The 22,500-nt window shown below is 37.5% G+C and overlaps 1 long non-coding RNA gene across 2 annotated transcripts in view; it reads left to right on the top strand.

Moving 5' to 3' along the window:
* The window catches only part of LOC118767699, a 25,326-nt gene that overhangs the window by 2,010 nt on the left and 816 nt on the right, over window positions 1-22,500 (top strand). The window contains exon 1 of one of the 2 annotated variants that reach the window (XR_005003615.1): window positions 8,932-8,947. The exons of the other annotated variant lie outside the window; for it this stretch is intronic. This is a non-coding gene — a long non-coding RNA (uncharacterized LOC118767699). Of the gene's footprint in view, window positions 1-8,931; window positions 8,948-22,500 lie in introns of those variants that run through there. 2 annotated transcript variants of the gene reach the window in all.

Below are 22,500 nucleotides of genomic sequence, written 5' to 3'. Positions count from 1 at the left end.
CTTGCTCTACCCCACCCTGCTCCCACCCTCACACAGACACCGTCTTACACTCACTCTTAACCGACAAACAATGATTCTATTGTGATGCTTTTTCGCGTATAGTTTTGTAGGAGTCGATGTGTGGGGCAGGCTGGGAGAGGAGAGGGACGGGCGGTAGTTACGTGTCAGGTTTCAGGAAACCTGTCCCACATTGACAGAACCGAGCTCGCAACTTATCCATGTCACGTTGTCGCCGTTTATACCTATATGTCTGAGCGATCGACCAGCCAATCACAAACGCACCTGCATCTTGTTGTTGCTGTTATTGTTGTTCCGTATACCTATTTCTTTACTACCCACAAGGGGCAAAACACAGAGGGGGACAAACAGGGACAGAGAAACGGACTAAGTCGATTATATCGAACCCAGTGCGTAACTGGTACTTATTTAATCGACCCCGAAAGGATGAAAGGCAAAGTCGACCTCGGCGGAATTTGAACTCAGAACGTAGCGGCAGACGAAATACCTATTTCTTTACTATCCACAAGGGGCTAAACATAGAGGGGACAAACAAACGAATTAAGTCGATTATATCGACCCCAATGCGTAACTGGTACTTATTTAATAGACCCCGAAAGGATGAAAGGCAAAATCGACCTCGGCGGAATTTGAACTCAGAACGTAGCGGTAGACGAAATACCTATTTCTTTACTACCCACAAGGGGCTAAACACAGATGAAACAAACAAGGACAGACAAACGGACTAAGTCGATTATATCGACTCCAGTGCATAACTGGTAATTATTTATCGACCCCGAAAGGATGAAAGGCAAAGTCGACCTCGGCGGAATTTGAACTCAGAACGTAACGGCAGACGAAATACGGCTACGCATTTATTAAGGTCACAAACTGCCGGAATCGTTAGCACGCCGACCAAAATACACACTAACATTTCGTCCGTCTTTACGTTCTGAGTTCAAATTCCGCCGAGGTCGACTTTGCCGTTCACCCTTTCGGAGTCGATAAATTAAGCGCCTAGAGTAGAAAGGATTATTACAGTTATTAAGGTGGCAAGGGAGCATAATAATAATAATAATAATAATAATAATAATTAATAATGATAATAATCGATGTCCTCCGGTTCTATGAGAGTAAAGTTTGCACTCATCATTGAAAACATCGTAACTTACTTGCCTTCAGTTCTTCATTTCATAACTCAAAATTTCGCCGGAAATAATTTCAATGTTTTTACTCTCTTTTACTTGTTTCAGTCATTTCACTGCGGCCATGCAGTGGGACTGAACCTGGAACCATGTGGTTGGTAAACAAGCTACTTACCACATAGCCACTCCTGCGCCTATATGTATTGATCAATTCTGTAATGGAAGCTGGGTTGCCTTGAAATTCTTTATCTTTAGCATTCAGGGCAGTAGCTTTGTCCCTTCTTTGTTGTCAAGAAAAAGTTTATCTGCAACTTTCGACTTGTGTCCCTTCTCCATTGCAGCTGCAGGTTTCCAATATTAACCTCTTGGAAGCCATCTCAGAACCATCTCACATCTTGTGGGACGAATATAACTCTTCTGTAGTATTTAGTTCTTGATACAACAAATGCTGTGAATATCGTCATAGAGTGAATGTTAAATAGATTTGAACGGGTTCAGAAGAATGAACCCATTCAAATCTATTTAACTCTCTTTTACTCTTTTACTTGTTTCAGTCATTTGACTGCGGCCATGCTGGAGCACCGCCTTTAATCGAGCAACTCGATCCCGGGACTTATTCTTTTGTAAGCCCAGTACTTATTCTATCGGTCACTTTTTCCGAACCGCTAAGTAACGGGGACGTAAACACACCAGCATCGGTTGTCAAGCAATGCTAGGGGGACAAACACACACATACACACACACACACACACACACACAACACACACACATATATATATACATATATACGACGGGCTTCTTTCAGTTTCCGTCTACCAAATCCACTCACAAGGCTTTGGTCGGCCCGAGGTTATAGTAGAAGATACTTGCCCAAGATGCCACGCAGTGGGACTGAACCCGGAACCATGTGGTTGGTAAACAAGCTACTTACCACACAGCCACTCCTGCGCCTTTATGTTGACTGGTGATACAGTATGGACAGATTTTCGATATCCAATGTTCCCCTACACGTCTATTTAGTTAAGAAATTTTACAAATACACTTTCTCAAGATATGATATACCTATTATTATGGGTAATAACATGTACTTATCATATTTTTTTATAGTGTGATGTAACTCTTTGGAATAACAATGCATGCGGCTAAAAAGAGCTTTAAACCATCTTTTATATCTATTATACACTGATGTAAGAACAGGTCGTTTATAAAGCTTGAAACACGTGTACCGCGACATCCTTTTGTGTTGTTTTTGATTTTATTTGATATATTGCTCTCACCTCTGCCATTAGCTGGCGTATACAGGTGCTTACACCTATCAAGAATTCAACCTAAATTTACAGTACCTACTTATATATATATATATATATAGTGCGGCACAAAGGTTGCTCTGATTTCATCATCATCATCGTTTAACGTCCGTTTTCCATGCTGGTATGGGTTGGCCGGTTCGACCGGGGATCTGGGAAGCCAGAAGGCTGCACCAGGCTCCAGTCTGATCTGGCAGTGTTTCTACAGCTGGATGCCCTTCCTAACGCCAACCACTCCGTGAGTGTAGTGGGTGCTTTTTACGTGCCATCGGCACAGGTGCCAAGGGGGTTAGGGCCACGATCGGATTGGTGCTTTTTACGTGCCACCGACACAAAAAAAATATGAAGAAACAGGAAAAAACGATGCTCTCCATTCCAGGCCATGTTGGCCACTACTCGAAAAGAGAAACAAAATGTCTTTTAATGAACTTCATAGAAATACAATTTTTTTTTTATGTATCTTCATGTGTTTGTCTTTTATTAACCTTTGAAATCAGGGCAGCCCTTCTGCCACGCACCCTGTATAACCCCCACTTTTTTTTTGCTTTTGTTTTTGCTTTCCAATGTTCAACGTATCGTTTCCGTTATTTTTTGACATCCAACCATCATCGGTCCGACCCCATTTCCTCATCATCCCTAAATTCTGTCACTGTAGCTCTGATACTTCCACATTGTTCTTCGAACTAGTCTCTTATTCACCATCTATCCACTCCTATTATTGTCTCAGTATATTACATCAGCTTTGCTTTTCTCTGAGATAGTTGTTCCAGGGGTGCATCATATTCTACTTTCCACCCCGCAAGGTACCCTTACCTGTCATCGTACTACTATCTCTTTCTAACTCTTACACACAAAAAAAATTACCGAGAGGTGTTATCCCCTCAAAATTTTGACTCTGTACCTACATCAGAAACCAATTTAATGATTTTATTTTATTTATTGTAGATCTCAGAAGAAGGGTTCTCTGTCGCCTGATATTCAACGGCGGTTCTCTTTTGGTAAGTCAATTTTTTTTAACTTCAATTCCATTTTATTTTATTTTATTTTATTTGAATTGTTATCTCACATCTCTCCCGATGTAGGCGTAGTTGAATGCTTAGTAATTTCGCTTCACAAGTCCGGAAATCTCGGGTTCAATCCCTCGGCGTTGGCATCTTGGACAAGTGTCTTTTACTATATAACTTACGGTCAGTCTAAGCCTTGCAACTGAAAAAATTGCATAGACAAAAACTGTGCGGAAGCCTGCCAGTCGGTTTAAGAATGATGTTTAATGTACAAGTGTCTGTGGAAAATTCAATCACTTAAAATGCGTCGCCCATTCTGCTAATGAAACAATTGAAGCATTCATCGTCGAAAACCGACAGGGATCCATTTTTTAAAACCCTTATTTCAATGGCTGCTATTCATCCTTATTATTAGGACATAAAACGGTGATGATGATGATTGTGGTGGTAATTATGATGATGATAATGATGATCATGTTTATCCCATTACATAAGGACAAGCTTTTCATGGTAGTTTCCGAGCTAGTGATGACGATATCGTTTGACCTCCGCTTTTCCATGCTAGTATGGGTTATCTTCGGCGTGATATCCTTCTTGTTGCCCCTCTTCACCTATTTCCAAGTATGAGAACATTTCTTTTGATTAGACATGTCTTTTTTTTCCATAGAAGACTAGAAAAACGACACCACTTGTATGATGGTGATACTCGTTTACAACCATTACGTGATATCTAGACATGGGTACACATCTATATATCTGTCTGTCTGTCTATCTATCTATCTATCCATCCATCCATCCATCCATTTGTTTATCTATCTATCTAATCTGCCTGTCTGTCTGTCTGTCTCAGACGGAAAATGAAAGATCGTCGTGTAGTTTAGTCAATCACATCCACTCACAAGCTTGGGTCAGCCTGGGGCTGTGGTAAAAAAAAACAAAAAACAATACGTGTTCAAGGTGTCATGAAACCACAAGAGTTATGGAACAAGTTTCTCAACCACATAACCACACCTTGTATCTTATCTGTATCTGACAATAATTAAGAGAGAGAGAGAGAGAGAGAGAGAGCAAAGAAAAAAAGACGATTTAAGTATGCCTGGCAAGAATGTCTTTGAATATAGGTCCAAGTCCATCAGGATTGTTGCCCAGGGTTAAAAAAATGAACGTCGGCAACAATGGTGGAGGATATTTGTCCTTACTACTACTACTGCTGCTACTACTACTACTACTACTACTACTACTACTACTACTACTACTCCTACTACTACACTACTACTACTACTCTACTACTCACTACTACTGCTGCTGCTAACTACTATACTACTACACTACTACTACTACTACTGCTGCTGCTACTACTACTACTACTACTACTACTACTACTACTGCTGCTGCTGCTGCTGCAGTCGTAATAACCTATTTTTCTCTGATCAAAAGAAAAACTTAGCGCTATGGTTATATTGTACCATTGTGAAAACTAACTGGTAAGACTAGCTGTTGTTGTTGTTGTTGTTGTTGTTGGTAGTGGTGGTGGTGGTTAGCAATGATCGTAAAGACGCACGATCAAAAACGTTCCGTGTGTGGCCATCCCGTCCTTTATTCTTCGTGTATCTAAGGCAGTATTTATTATTAACCAACTGTTGTCTCGAAAAGACTTGTGTTGCATTAACTGCATCTGGAGAACAGTATATTTGCATAGTGGATGCTGGAGGATTGTGTGGCGGCTGTTTTAGAAGGGGTGTGTCTGTGTGTATCGATCTCCTTTGTCGAACTGTAGTGGTTGTGTCAAACACACACACACATATATATATAGTGAATCCAAACAAAGAACAACATGAAAAAACAACAACGTGAGGACGTGGTACAAGTAATGTACAATCAGACGCCCATATATATATATATATATATATATATCACGTGATCACGTGACCGACCAGGCTATCAGATGTTGCTACACATCGCTGGTCACAATGCGCTTCGCATTGTTTTAGCCTCCAAATGACGCCACCCCTGCTGGATAAGTGAGCAGAAGAAAGAATGAGAGAAAGTTGCGGCGAAAGAGTACAGCAGGGGACAAACAAACGGATTAAGTCGATTATGTCGAACCCAGTGCGTAACTGGTACTTATTTAATCGACCCCGAAAGAATGAAAGGCAAAGTTGACCTTGGCGGAATTTGAACTCACGGCAGACGAAATATCGCTAAGCATTTCGCCCGGCGTGCTAACAATTCTGCCAGCTCGCCACCTTTTATCAGGGCTTCTATCAGTTTCTGTCGACTCACAAGAGTTTGGTCGGCCCCAGGTCTATAACAGAAGATAGAAAACACTTGCCCTAGGTGTATCCCCACACGTTATATACATACGACGGGCTTATTTCAGTTGCTTATTTCTTTACTACCCACAAGGGGCTAAACACAGAGAGGACAAACAAGGACAGACAAACGGATTAAATCGATTATATCGACCCCAATGCGTAAATGGTACCTATTTAAGCGACCCCGAAAGCATGAAAGGCAAAGTCGACCTTAGCGGAATTTGAACTCAGAACATAAAGGCAGACGAAGTACCGCTAAGCATTTCGCCACCTTTTATCAGGGCTTCTATCAGTTTCTGTCCATTCCCAAGAGTTTGGTCGGCCCAGGTGTATAACAGAAGATAGAAAACTCTTGCCCAAGGTGTATCCCCACACGTTATATACACACGACGGGTTTATTTCAGTTACCGTCTACCAAATCCACTGAAGATTTTTTATCAACCTGAGGCTGTAATAGAAGAAAGACAATTGCTGAAGATGGCACGCAGTGGGGCTGAACCTGAAACCGTGTGGATGGGAAGCGAACATCTTAACCACACGACCACGCCTGCACCCAATTGGAAGATTGTGCGTATGGTGGTTGTATGGTGGATTGTCTTTATCAAATAAGGAAAGGACGACATGGTGGATAATGTGATCCTGATCCTGGGAAAAATCCATAAAAGATGGGATGGTCACAGCTGGGACGTTTTCGATCATTGGTTTGGTCTGTTTAGCCCTGTTTGATCAGGGTTGACTTGGGATTAAACAACGATATCTATCACCACTGTTGCCACGTCACCCACCCCCGTTACCACGACCATCACCACCACCGTAGTACCTGCCCCACTACAAACCAACCCAACTATTGTTACCATGCTTACCACCCCAGAAACTACACGCACACAAATACATGTTTGTGTGTGTGTGTATATATATATATATATATAATGTATATATAAAATGTATATAGCCAAGTGCGATCCTACGTAGGGATGTGCAGGTGGCGTTGGTTTATCTTGTTCTTTTACCTTATTTGGTTGTGCGTGTGTGTGGGTGAGTGTGGGGAGTGAATGCCATGTGTGACATGTTCAGCCACCTGAGACGGACAGGTATATAATCCGGGTAGGTCTCCCCTCTCTCGTCTTTGCTTACTTACCTTGGTATTTGTCTATTGACCTATCAATTAAATTCATGCCCCCCCCTACCAACGATACACACACACACACACGTGTGTATATATATATATATATATATATATACTCTTTACTCAGTTTCAGTCATTTGACTGCGGCCATGCTGGAGCACCGCTTTTAATCGAGCAACTCGACCCCAGGGCTTATTCTTTTTTGTAAGCCCAATACTTATTCTATCGGTCGCTTTTGCCGAACCGCTAAGTAACGGAGACATAAACACACCAGCATCGGTTGTCAAGCTAGGGGGACAAACACAGACACAAACACACACGCACGCACGCATACATATATACGACGGGCTTCTTTCGGTTTCCGTCTACCAAATCCACTCACAAGACACTTGCTCATGTGGTTGGTAAACAAGCTACTTACCACACAGCCACTCCTGCGCTTATATACACACACACACACACACACACACACACATATATATATATATATTATATATATATATATAAAATCCATTATTGTAATATTGTATTTATTCTCAGAATTATCTTTGAATTCAAAGTGATTAGACATCTCTTTATATTTTTAACTTCTCATCCCTGTCGTGGCTGTGTGGTTAGACGATTGATTCCCAGCCACCGAGTTCAGGCAAATGTCTACTCTCATAGCCTTGTGAGTGGTTTTTGGTAGACAGAAACTGAAAGAAGCCCGTCACACACACTCACACATATATTTAATTAGAGGATATGTTAACCTTATGAAGAGATGGTTGCATCCAAGTAAATAAATACTGGTTCAATACCTAGTATTTTGGCGGGTATGAAATTCCTTTACAATACACATATTAAGCATATAGTTTTATATACAGTTCAAAGAAGAAAAGGAAATGGAGATAAGGAAGTTAATACTTGTTTATTACTGACATGCTTCGCTTCTTTACAGCCGTTTCAATCAATACTCAATAATTTAATTATAGATTTGTACATTAAATTTACATTTATAGGGGGGAGGGAAAGATGTACCTTTGGATGTTATACGTGGGTTTATTAATTCATTTCAGCAGTCTCAATCTGCTGAAATGAAATGATAGGTCCACATACAAGGTTGGCCAAAAGTCACCCGACAGTAAATCAAAATTCCATAAATACTTAATATTCAATTTTATTTATTCATTCCAGTTATGAATGTTTAATAATTGAATACTGCTAGTTAAAATCACCGTTTTTTTTCTTCTCAACATTTGTCTACTTATTAGCGAAGTTCCTTATAAAATAATTTTTTGTTTTTACATCTAAAGGTATATCCTTTTTTTTCCTCGGAAATTATACTCTTGTCACATAAATATAAATTCAATGTACAAATTTGTAATTAGATTATTGAGTTAATTGAAACGGCTGTAAGAAGCGAAGATGACCAATTTGTTATTAATAATAAACAATTATTAATTTCCTTATCTCCATTTTCTTTTCTTCTTTTAAATGGATATACACTGTGTGTGTATGTGTACGTGTGTGTGTGTGTTTCTGTCTGTTTGTCCCCCCACCACCGTTTTACACTCGGTGTTGATATGCTTGCAAAAAAGACCGATATAATAAGTATGAGGCTATAAAAAAATCGATACTGGGGTCGATTCATTCGACTAAAAATTCTTCAAGGCGTTTTGTATGTGAACAGATTTGCATAGACGTGTGTCCGTTCGCCCATTAAGGATACCAGTGTACAAACAACAATTAATATATATATATATATATATATATATATATATATATATATATATATATATAGTATATATATATATATATATATATATATTATATATATATGTGTGTGTCTTCAGCAATTGTCTTTCTTCTATTACAGCCTCAGGTTGATAAAAAATCTTCAGTGGATTTGGTAGACGGTAACTGAAATAAACCCGTCGTGTGTATATAACGTGTGGGGATACACCTTGGGCAAGAGTTTTCTATCTTCTGTTATACACCTGGGCCGACCAAACTCTTGGGAATGGACAGAAACTGATAGAAGCCCTGATAAAAGGTGGCGAAATGCTTAGCGGTACTTCGTCTGCCTTTATGTTCTGAGTTCAAATTCCGCCAAGGTCGACTTTGCCTTTCATGCTTTCGGGGTCGCTTAAATAGGTACCATTTACGCATTGGGGTCGATATAATCGATTTAATCCGTTTGTCGCCTTGTTTGTCCTCTCTGTGTTTAGCCCTTGTGGGTAGTAAAGAATAAGCAACTGAAATAAGCCCGTAGTATGTATATAACGTGTGGGGATACACCTAGGGCAAAGTGTTCTATATCTGCTGGGGCCGACCAACTCTTGTGAGTCGACAGAAACTGATAGAAGCCCTGATAAGGTGGCGAGCTGGCAGAATTGTTAGCACGCCGGGCGAAATGCTTAGCGATATTTCGTCTGCCGTGAGTTCAAATTCCGCCAAGGTCAACTTTGCCTTTCATTCTTTCGGGGTCGATTAAATAAGTATATTATTATATATTATTATGTATATTATGTATATGTACTCATTCTTGTATAGGTGTACCTTCTCTGATATTTATAGTGGATTTGGTAGACGGAAACTGAAAGAAGCCTGTCGTGTGTATATATATATATATATATATATATATATAATATATATATATATATATCTATATATATATGTGTGTGTGTGTGTGTTTGTCCCCCTAGCATTGCTGGACAACCAATGCTGGTGTGTTTACGTCCCCGTCACTTAGCGGTTCGGCGAAAGAGCCGATAGAATAAGTACTGGGCTTACAAAGAATAAGTCCCGGGGTCGATTTGCTCGACTAAAGGCGGTGCTCCAGCATGGCCGCAGTTCCAAATGACTGAAACAACTAAAAGAATAATACACGTACGTACGTACATACATACAACACACCAACACACACCACACACACACACACACACATTAATTATATATATATATATATATATATATATATATATATATACACCTACAATAACTACAGCACCAATCTGCTACGCACCAGATACTTCGAGCTATTTCAAAAATGTCTGCGTTATTAACAACTCCTGGTGTCGACCTTTTCTTTCTGTCAAATCACACACCATATTAAGAAAACAAAGGAAAAACGACGAACCATACACACCCACACATACATACGCATTTTTGATTAATTCGATAGGAAGGTGACGGCACGGAGCTTCTTCGCGTTCTGTATCAAATTTACCTTTTCCCCGCAGCGCCGCCGCCATCACTGCTTATCTGTTATTGTTATCTGGTTACAGGTCAACCCTGAACGAACCGACTATATTTTGCAAGTATCATTCCAGTCGTGACCATCTCGTATGCTTCTGTATCTAAGATTACATTAACCGTCGAATCCAATAAACGAAGGATGTCAGAACAATGGGTGGGGGTAAACTTTATCTTTTATTTTAGTAAATGAACTGCGGCCATGCAGGGGCACCGCTTTTAAAAGGTTTTAGTTGAACAAATCAAAACAGTATTTTTTTTTTTTTTTGCAAAACATTCTATGTGATAAAAGCCCATGTTCCAGGTTCAGTCTCACTGCGTGGCACTTTGGGCAAATGTCTTCTATTATAGCCTCGGGTCGACCAAAGCCTTGTGAGTGGATTTAGTTGGCGAAAACTGAAAGAAACCCGTCGTGTATGTAAATGTGCGTGTGTGTATATATATATGTGTGTGTGTGTGTGTATATATGTATATGTAAATGTATATATATATGTATATATATATGTGTATATATATGTGTATATACATGTGTATATATACACATGTATATATACATATGTATATATATGTATATATATATGTGTGTGTGTGTATATATGTGTTTGTGTGTGTGTATATATGTATATATGTGTATGTGTGTATATATGTATATTTATGTGGAACGATCGTACTGACGAGTCCTACGGACGAGGGGTTACGTAAGTGATTCATTCGTTAATAGACGAAACCACCGGTCTGCGTTTAACTCTTGTTTTTTAGATAATTTTCATCTGTCTTGCCCGCATATTGTTCTGGTTACCGCTGAATTTTTCTCTAGAGAACATTCTTTCCTTTGTAGTTTGATCGTAGGTGATCTACTTCTAGCATACGGCTGACCACATAGTGGTTTTTTTAGCCCTTTAAATATACACATGTATTAGAATTTTCTCTGATTTTTCAGATTTTTGTATGCTAGGCTACTGGTTTTAAATTGATATTAATTAAATTAATATTCAATTTATCTCCCTCTTTACTTATGTATATATATGTGTATATATATATATGTGTATATATATTGTATATGATGTATATATATATATATATGTTATATATGCATATGTTAATATGCATATTTATGTTGTATATGTATATATGCATATTGTATATGTGTATGATATAATATATGTATGTATATATGTATATATATATATATATATGTATATATATATATGTCATATATATAATATATATATATATGTATATATATATATGTTATATATGTAATGTATATTATATGTATATATGTATGGGTATATATGTATATATATGTATATGTATATATATGTATATATATATATGTATATATATATATGTATATATATGTAATATGTATATATATTATATGTATATATGTATATATATATATTGTATATAATATGTATATATATATGTATATAATATATGTATATATATGTATATATATATATGTATATGTATATATGTATATGTATATATCTGTATATATAATATATGTATATGTCTATGTATCTATGTATATATATATGTATATATATATATATGTTATATATATATGTATAATATATATTGTATATATATATGTATATATATATATGTATATATATTATGTATATGTATATTATGTATATTATATATATGTATGTATATATATGTATATGTATATATATGTAGGTATATATATGTGTATGTATCTATATGTATTGTATATATATGGATATGTATATATATGTATGTATATATGTATATGTATATATATATATGTATGTATGTATATGTATATATATGTATATATTTCTTAATTGCCCACAAGGGGCTAAACATAGAGGGGACAGACAAAGGGATTAAGTCGATTACATCAACCCCAGTGCGTAACTGGTACTTATTTAATCGACCCCGAAAGGATGAAAGGTAAAGTTGACCTCGGCGGAATTTGAACTCAGAACGTAACGACTAACCCTATATGTATATATATGTATATGTATGCATGTATATATATATATATATATGTGTGTATATATATGGTGCAAAAGTAGATAAATAGTTATGAAAAAAGAAAACGTACAATACTCATTTATCTTTATCATATATTTTCCTACTTTGACATGAAACCAATGGTAGCCTTTATTCACAAACAAAGAATATTTAAATGAGGAGTAGGGAGACTGCCAACAACTGATGAAGGGTCGTAACCGTTTTTACTTGTCCTGTTTTCCATTTTTCTCTCTCCTTGTTTGCGTATTTCATGTTGCTTACACAGTTAGTGACGTCCTGTACCCATATATGCAAGGGTTTGGTCGGCCGAAGGTAAAACAAGACACTTGCCCAAGGTGTTGCGGAGTGGGACTGAACTCGGAGCTATGTGGTTGAGGGGCAGGCGGCGGGGGATTTCTTACCACACAGCCACGCCTGCGTCTGTATGTGTATAGTTTTGCATGTATATTTATGTGACAATATTTTTGTACGTATGTGACTGAGTGTATATAGTTTTGTGTGTGCGTTTATTCTGCATATGTATGCAGTTTTTGTGCGCTTGTTTCGTTGTGTGGGTGTGTGAATATATGACTGTGTGTATATGTTTACATATTTGAGCTCGTGAATGTGAATATATATATATAATTGTAAATTATGTATAAATTTTACCTTTAAAGGCATTTTTTGATATGCTGGCCATTGATAAAAAAATTTTTCCCGAAAAATTTTTTTATCCTATATCAATTATATATATATATGGGGGGGGGGTGCTTTCTGTCTGTTTAGCTAGGATATAAACGAAAGGGCAGGAAGAACGGGGGACATTTTAAGGGGTTCTTGTTGTCCCCTATTTCATTTAACATAAAAATAGAAAGGTAACAACAACAACAAAAACTCTAAAGAATTTTTATTTTATTTTATTGTATTTTATTTCCAATAAAATTTAATTTAGTTTTTTTTTTTTTTTCAAACTTTTTTGTTAGAGGATGCGAGTGAAAAATCGAGTAATTTCCCACGGTTGTTATAGCAACAACAACAACAACAACGATAGAGTCCTTCTCTCTCTCTTTCATTCACTTCGTATTTTAATGTCCCAAACATTCGTGGGTAGCTATGGTTGCTTCTCTTTTATTATATACACACACACACGCACATACGGGTACATACAAGGACACATTCATTTCGTTGTTCCCCCAAAGTACTCCACTGGTCCGGATGCACTCGCCCACTTGTTCAGATTCAAACACACTCGTACTTCCACACACACACACACAACACACACACACACACGTTCAAAAACACCTGCCCACTCACATTCGTTAAATTACTACGCGATCGCATCCCCACGCCTGCGCTCCCATACATACCCCGCTCGCATATCTACCTATCTAGATATCTCTCTCTCTATTTATCTGTCTGTCAATCTATCAGTCTGTCTATCTATCTATGTCTGTCTGTCTATCTATCTATTTATCTATCTATCTATCTGTCTGTCTATCTATCTATATGTCTATCTATATATCTGTCTGTCTATCTATCAAACTATCTATATGTCTATCTATATGTCTATCTATATATCTGTGTCTATCTATCTATATGTCTATCTATATCTGTCTATCTATCAAACTATCTATATATCTATCTATATATCTGTCTGTCTATCTATCAAACTATCTATATATCTGTCTGTCTATCTATCAAACTATCTATATGTCTATCTATATATATGTCTATCTATATCTGTCTATCTATCAAACTATCTATATGTCTATCTATATATCTGTCTGTCTATCTATCAAACTATCTATATATCTGTCTGTCTATCTATCTATCAAACTATCTATATATCTGTCTGTCTATCTATCTATCAAACTATCTATCTATATGTCTATCTATCTATCCATCTATCTATCAAACTATCTATTTATCTATCTATCAGTCTGTCTATCTATCTGTCTACCCGTCTCTTAGTGTCTCTTCCTATTCGCCTTTTCTCAACACCTCTTTTTCGATTTTCTTGTTCTCTTTTCTTAATTCACTTTTTAACCTCCCTCGCATTAACACCCCCCTACATTTCACCTCTTTCTTCTTATGACCTCTGTGTGTATATATATGTGCGTACATGTGTATGTGTGTATACACAGGTAATAGGGAGAAAGAAATGGAGTGTAGAGGCGATGTATGTGTGTGTGTGTGTGTATATATATTATATATATATATATATATACACGCGCATATATATATATATATACACATATATATATACACACACAGTATATATATGTATAAACACACCTTTCCCACACACTCTTTATCTGTACCCACTCCTACCCCTACTATCACATTCCCTCGTCATACACACCATTTCATATTATATATATATATATATATATATATATATAAAGCATAAAACCAGTCAACTAGGCTATAAAACCTGTTTGATGAACAACGCTTTCATTATATACTCTCTCTTTCACACACACATACATGTGTGTGTACAAATATGAAGTAATACATGTCTTATGTGTAAATACATACACATACATATGTCTGTATGTACGTATTAATTCTTTTATTAAGTTCTGTTATTAGATTGCGGTCATGTAGTGGTGGTACCAAGATTTAGATTATCAAATATATTTTCACTAATTCTTATCTGTCAGTCTTGTACTTAATCTACCATTCTCAACTTTTGACCCAGACGGATGCAAACTCGACTGATCCGTCGTTTCTTGTGGACCCCGATCAAACTGAATATACTTGCAGGCGTTCTGTTATTGACAATCCCGTCATATATCCAGGTGCAAGTAAGTGTCTCTGGAGGCCCGGTTATCGCAATGTACTTCGCGTTTTCTAAGATATTAAGGTTGTGGATTAAGTAATCAGTACCTGCTATTTCTAGCTGATTAATGAAGCTTTTATCGTTTGGTACGTGGATTCTAGTTCACAGCCTACGCGCCTCCGACATAAAACGGAGGAAATGTATATCCGTTGATAATTCGTACGCTTGTCGATGTTCTCTGCAATTATCATCGCGCATTTATTGTTAAGTCTGCTTAACCGACGACTTTGTCTTTCATCTATCTCTTACTTCGGGGGTGCGATCTCCATAGGCTAAAAGAATAAAAAATATTAGAAATTGTATGAAAAAAAATTGTCAAAATATTTATTGTAATTGTAAAATATTTTAGCTAATTTATTGCAGATTAATTTTAAAATCTTATATGGAACCCCGTTGAGAACCACTGGTGAAGTGTTAATTGTTAATTAAGGTAGTGGTAGTAGTAGTGGTTGTAGTTGAAGGCTGTTGGAGCGGGTAGTTAATTGTGGTCGGAAGAAGGGAGTTATGAATGAATGAATGTAGTGGTGGTGGAGGAGGGACCCTGCTGTCTTGATGGTGAAGGTGGTCGAGGGCTCTGTAGCTCTGTTGTGGTTGGTGATGGCGGTAAGAGCTGGTGTAATTGGGAAGGTAAGGATTGTAGGCAGACGTGATGGTCACCAGTGCTGTAATTGTATTTAGCTTATGCGCACGCTTGTGAAAATCGCAATTTTTTTACACACGCTCTTGTCTTCTCTCAACCATATATATATATATATATATATATTTTGTGTGTGTGTCACTCTCCTCTCTTTCTTCTCTCGTTTTCACCATCTATCTCATACTCTTTCTATTTTTGTTTTCTTCTTTTTTCCTCTTCATGCTCACCTTCTGTTCTTTCCTCTTTCTTTCTTTTCTTCCCTCTCCCGCTCTCTCCCTTTTTCTCACACCGACGAACCTAGTTTTTTCTTTCAACATATTTTACACACCTGCTTGCCCCCTTTTTTGTAGGTAAATGCTGTTAGCTATAACAGTGGTGGTGGTGGTGGTGGTAATGATTGCAATGATGTTGCTATGGATGATGATGATAGCAATGATTGCTAGTAGTAGTAGTAGGAGGAGAGAGAGAGAGGTATTGAAATATAGTTGGTGTGGTATAATAGTGTGTGGTGGTGGCGGTGGTAGTTTGGTTGTAATGCTGGTGGTGGCGGTGGTATAGGTATTGTAATGTGGTGGTGGTGGTAGTAGTAGTAATATTAGTATTGTAAAGTTGTAGTGGTTATGTAATGGAGAAGTGTAGTGGTGGTGGTGGTGTTGCAGATACTCGTTCCAGCTCTCTGCGCCCTCTTCAGGATTCAAATCCCGGCCAGGATTTTAAATTCTAACTCTGGCGATCTTTCGGTATTGGTCGACAGAGTGTCGCTTCGCTATGAGACGTCGTCGTCGACGCCGCCGTCGCTAGAGTGTCGGTATGAGGAGAGGACGTCATGAGGGAAGGTGGTGTGTGTGTGCGTGAATGATGTCGTGTACCAATACCGAAATATTTACCAACTCTTGAGTTCGATAAAAACGTCAATACAAAAACTGGTTAATTCTTTCTGCCTCCCCCCTCTCTCTATATATATCTCTGTCTGCCTCCCTCTCTCCCTCTGTTTATCTATCTGTCTATCCCCCCCTTTTTTTTTACTTGTGTCTCCGTCTTTCTCCTTCTGTTTCCCCTCTTCCCCTCTCTGTATATCTCTATTCATGTCTGTCTGTTGGTCTCTCTCTTTCTCTCTCTCTGTTTGTCACTGTCCCTCTCTCTCTCTGTTCATCTGTGTCTCTTTCTCTCTCGTTCATCTGTCTGTCTTTATCACTGATTATTCCTCTTCTCTCTCTTTTTCTCCCTCTCTCCCTATTTATCTGTGTGTCTGTCAGTCTGTCTACCTTCATTTCTGTCCTCCCCCCTTCACTCTCAAGACCGGCAAAGAGTCCAACACTGTCACGCTGCCTCAGCCCGAGAACTGCATTTAAGTCTATACACGTCTTCGGAATACTCAGCCACTAACACGCTAATTTGACCGGTATAAATTCAGTTGGTCGAACAACTGAATTGTGCTTATCACTGAAACCGACGGAGAACCCTCACCCTTGAAATATGACTACTTAGTAGTACTAGTAGTCGTAGTAGTAGTAGTAGTGGTGGTGGTGGTGGTGGTGTTGTCGTAGCAATCGTAGTTGTAACATTTATAACAATTTTGATTGTGATCGGGGTGGTTTCGGTGGTAGTTGATGCAGTAGTAGTAGTAGTTGTAGTCACGGTAATAGTGGTGGGTGTTGCTGTGCTACCAGGAAGAGCAGTAACCGTGGTGGTGGTGGTGGTTGTAGTGCTTAGTACACAAACTAGTTGGTTTGTTGCTGTTGTCGCCTCACCCAGAGAGGCGTTTCTATAACTATCATTGTTGTCTTGTTGCTCAGACAAGCCCCACACATATATGCACAAACATACACACAATATACGAACACATATACACACACAGACAAACATACAGTACACACTATCTATCTTATCTATCTATCTATCTATCACTATAGATATCTATCTTATTTCTTTATTGCCCACAAGGGTCTAAACATAGAAGGGCGAATAAGGACAGACAGTGCGTAACTGGTACTTAATTTATCGACCCCGAAAGGATGAAAGGTAAAGTCGACCTCGGCGGAATTTGAACTCAGAACGTAGCGTTAAACGGAATATCTATAGATATCTATGACTTTCTCTCTCTCATGATTTATCTTGTCACTAGACTGCCGCCATGCTGGGGCACTGCCTTGAAGAATTTTAGTCGAGCGTATCAACCCCAGTATTTATTTTTTAAAGTTTGTACTTATTCTATCCGTTTCTTTTGTCAAATTGTTAAGTTACGGGGATGCAAACATACCAACACGGGTTGTCAAGCGGTGGTAGGGGACACACACACACACATATATATTACACATACGACAGGCTTCTTTCAGTTTCCCTACTACCAAATCCACTGACAATTCTCTGGTCGGTCCGAGGCTATAGCAGAAGAGAATTTGCCCAAGGTACCACGCAGTGGGGCTGAACCTGGAACCATGTGGTTGATAAGCAAGCTTCTTACCACATAGCCACGCCTCTCTATCTATCTATTTATCTATATATATATGTATATATATGTGTGTGTGTGTGTATATGTATATATATATGTGTGTGTGTTCATACATGCTTATACATGAATGCATACATGTTCCACAAGACTGTCAGGTATTCTAAGCAAAGTAGCTGATTATTTCGTAGGCGGGCATATATAACACGCACGGTATGAGTGAGTATATGGAGCAAGGGTAAACCGGGGGGGGGGGTGCAGCTTCGAAGAATTGAGAGGGCAGAGAAATAAGGTGGAACCGGTTTGATTTTAACACACACACACACACACGATGCGGTTTAATGGTATGCGATTCAGTGCAGCAAATTTTCTACGGCCTAGGCAAAAATACACAGACACACATGATTATATAAGGAGTATTTTGTCTGTCTCTGTCTACTAAATATACTTACAAGGTTTTAACCAGCTTGAGGTTGCAGTAAAAGACTGCCATGCAGTGGGACTGAGATCGAGACCGTGTAGTCAGGAAGCAAAACTTAACCACACACACGCTGGTTGCCTCCAGTGTGGAAGCAATGTTATCGATAATGGCACGAAATTGCACCTGATTCCTTGGTGTGTCGTCCGTGCATTTGGTATAGGTTTTTCAACCCTGACCTTCTGGGACTTTTTTTCGTTCGTTTGTTCAATATTATACGTGCTTGACTTCTGAAAGAAAGAAAGAAAGAGAGAGAGAGAGAGAGAGAGAGAGAGAGAGAGAGAGAGAGAGAGAGAGAGAGAGAGAGAGAGAAACAGAGGAAAGAAAGAGAAAAGAAAGATTCATACACACACATACGGGTTAATTCATATTCATGCATAGGTGAAGCTTGGTCAGAGCAAATGCTTACTAAGCGTCACGTGAGAATTTACATATATCCTTTTAAATAAAACTCATTTCTTGAAAACATTACGTTATGTAAGACACGGTTATATTGAAGTTCTATCATCTGAAAGAAGATTTCGTAGTTACTTATTGCTCCTCCCCCAGTTCTGTTCATTTATGAATAGAGATGGAGAAAAGAGAGGATTGTGAATGAATATAATGAAGAGGACAGTCTGTACAAATGAGGAGTAAAGATGCTGAAATTGGAGAGAAGAGTACGAGATTTGGGAATATCAAAACTGAGCGACTCGGTGGTATGCATGCACTCCTTGCATTATGTGAATTTGGGTGATGGAAACTGTAAGAAGCCCGTTGTGTGTGAGCGTACACATTTTAATGGAATTTTTATTATTTCTCTTTTAAAGTCTGGTACTTGTGGCTGTGTGGTAAGTAGCTTGCTTACCAACCACATGGTTCCGGGTTCAGTCCCACTACGTGGCACCTTGGGCAAGTGTCTTTTACTATATAGCCTCGGGCCGACCAAAGCCTTGTGAGTGGATTTGGTAGACGGAAACTGAAAGAAGCCCGTCGTATATATATATATATATATATATATATATATATATATGTGTGTGTGTATGTTTGTGTATATGTGTTTGTCCCCCTAGCATTGTTTGACACCGATGCTGGTGTGTTTACGTCCCCGTAACTTAGCTGTTCGGCGAAAGAGACCGATAGAATAAGTACTAGGCTTACAAAGACTAAAGGCGGTGCTCCAGCATGGCCACAGTCACGTGACTGAAACAAGTATAAGAGTATTAATGTTGGCGAAAGATTGATGTCCCTTGGCAAGAAATCTTGCGCACCGGAAATATAATATTCTATCAAAGAATTGCATCCCCCTTTGCAGTGTTGAGAACATTTTCTCCTATTTCGTTACTAGCGTGTCTGTGTGAATGTATGTGCCGTTTATTTGTATAGAATATGATTTTAGTGTTTATCGGCAAACTGTGTGTGCGTATTGTATTATATATATATATATATATATATATATATATATACATGCACACACACATACATACATACGTGATACATTACGTAGATATATATACATACGAACACATGTATACACACACATACGTACGTGATACATTACGTAGATATATATATATATATACATACGAGCACATGTATACATATACATACATTTATATATACATATATATATATACATACACACATATAATACATATACATACATTTATATATACATATATATATATATATATATATACATACACACACATATATACATATACATACATTTATATATACATATATATATATATATATATATATATATATATACATACACACACATATATACATATACATACATTTATATATATATACATATATATATATATATATATATATATGTATAAGGGTGGAAAAGGAAACACACGAGTGATGATATATGAAAAAACAAGTAAAAAATAGAAAATGCTAAAATAATTTTTAGTGACATTTCAGTACCGGTTTCGGTCATTTGAGACCTTTTCAACTGTACGATTAAATAATTAAATTTAGAAAAATTAGAAGAAAAGTTTTTTTAAAAGAATATTTCTATAGTAGTGTTCAGATTTAAGTGGCATTCTGCCTTTCTCTGACTCCTTGTTTGCACAAGTGCAAACAAGGGAGTCAGAGAAAGGCAGAATGCCACTTAAATCGAACACTACTATAGAAATATTCTTTTAAAAAAACTTTTCTTCTAATTTTTCTAAAATTAATTATTTAATAGTTACAGTTGAAAAGGTCTCAATGACCGAAACCGGTACTGAAATGTTCACTATAAAATTATTTTAGCATTTTCTATTTTACTTGTTTTTTCATATATATATATATATATATATTTATATACAAACACATATATACATATACATACATTTATATACATATATATATATATACTACAACAACATACATACATATACATATACATAAATATATATACATACATATATATTCATACATATATATACATATACAAAATATATATTCATACATAAATAATATACATACATATATATCATACAAATATATACATACACACATATACATACATATATATACAACATACATACACACACACATACATACATACACACCACACACACATATATATATATAATATATATACACACAACACGCGCATATAGATACACAGACACACACCAATCTATGTATTATTTGATGGTCTGCCTTGTCTATTTTGTCCCTCATTCCCTGTCATTAAAACCTTAAATTGATTAGCTAAATAATAATATTTATGCATCATTAATTATTATCCCTGTCATTAAAGAAATAAAATGTCTTAATTTAATTAATTTTTTTTCGTTGCAGTGCAAGACGTTTGCAGTTGTTTTTCGGAAGAACAGCAGAAGCAGTCATTCTTCTTGGCATCTCCATTATCTCTTCCTTGCTTTAAACTTTTACTGGTTGTTTTGAGTGGATGATGTCTGCCCGGGAGGTGTGTGCAGTTAACTTTATCATCACCGGGTGAACATTCATTCGCTTAACTCCAACCAATCGCAACGCTGAAGATGCAACCTGATCTGATGGTTTTTCTACTATTCGTATAAAATCGATACAGGTGTGACTGTATGTAGTATGGTTAACGAGATCGCCTCCTTAACCATGTGGTCACGCGTTCAAGTCCCACTGTGCAGCACCTTGGACTATTGTCTCGGACCAACAAAAGCCTTGTGTGTCTTCTAATCTTCACACCGTTGACGGCTGGAAACGAATGCTATCCATCTGACCCGTATGAGCATGGAATAATGGACGTTAAAACGATAAGATACTGAGAGATAGAGAGAAATTAAAAAGGCAATGTGTGCTCTTTCATTTGTGTTTCATGAATGGAGATTTATCTGCAGTTGTCAGGTAAAATTGCTTACTGGGTGTTCGTATGGTCAGTTTTTATGGGTGAAGAGAAATCGTCAGGCCATAATTGCTCAAGCCAAACTAACCATGTGCCATAGTCCTGATGGAGATCAGAACTGGCTGGGGTGGGGACTACACAGCTACAACGATAAAACGCTTCCACCTTGAAACAGGCGGGCAGTGAGAGAGTATCTCTCTTTTTCTATTGCTTATAAGGCGGGCAGTGAGAGAGTATCTCTCTTTTTCTATTGGTTATAAGGCGGGCAGTGAGAGAGTATCTCTCTTTTTCTATTGGTTATAAGGCGGGCAGTGAGAGAGTATCTCTCTTTTTCTATTGCTTATAAGGCGGGCAGTGAGAGAGTATCTCTCTTTTTCTATTGGTTATAAGGCGGGCAGTGAGAGAGTATCTCTCTTTTTCTATTGGTTATAAGGCGGGCAGTGAGAGAGTATCTCTCTTTTTCTATTGGTTATAAGGCGGGCAGTGAGAGAGTATCTCTCTTTTTCTATTGGTTATCGCTTAGGTGAAGTTCGCCCCGGTCAATGTATTTTTGAAAGTCCATCACCGGGTAAACATTCATCTAAAAGATAAATCCAAATTTGCTTCTGTTGATACTTCCTTGGCCTATTGCTTATAATTACATTTC

Source organism: Octopus sinensis, linkage group LG24 (genome assembly GCF_006345805.1).
Source record: "Octopus sinensis linkage group LG24, ASM634580v1, whole genome shotgun sequence".
NCBI classification, from domain to species: Eukaryota; Metazoa; Mollusca; class Cephalopoda; order Octopoda; family Octopodidae; genus Octopus; species Octopus sinensis.
This window is presented reverse-complemented; position numbering and strand designations above follow the sequence as displayed.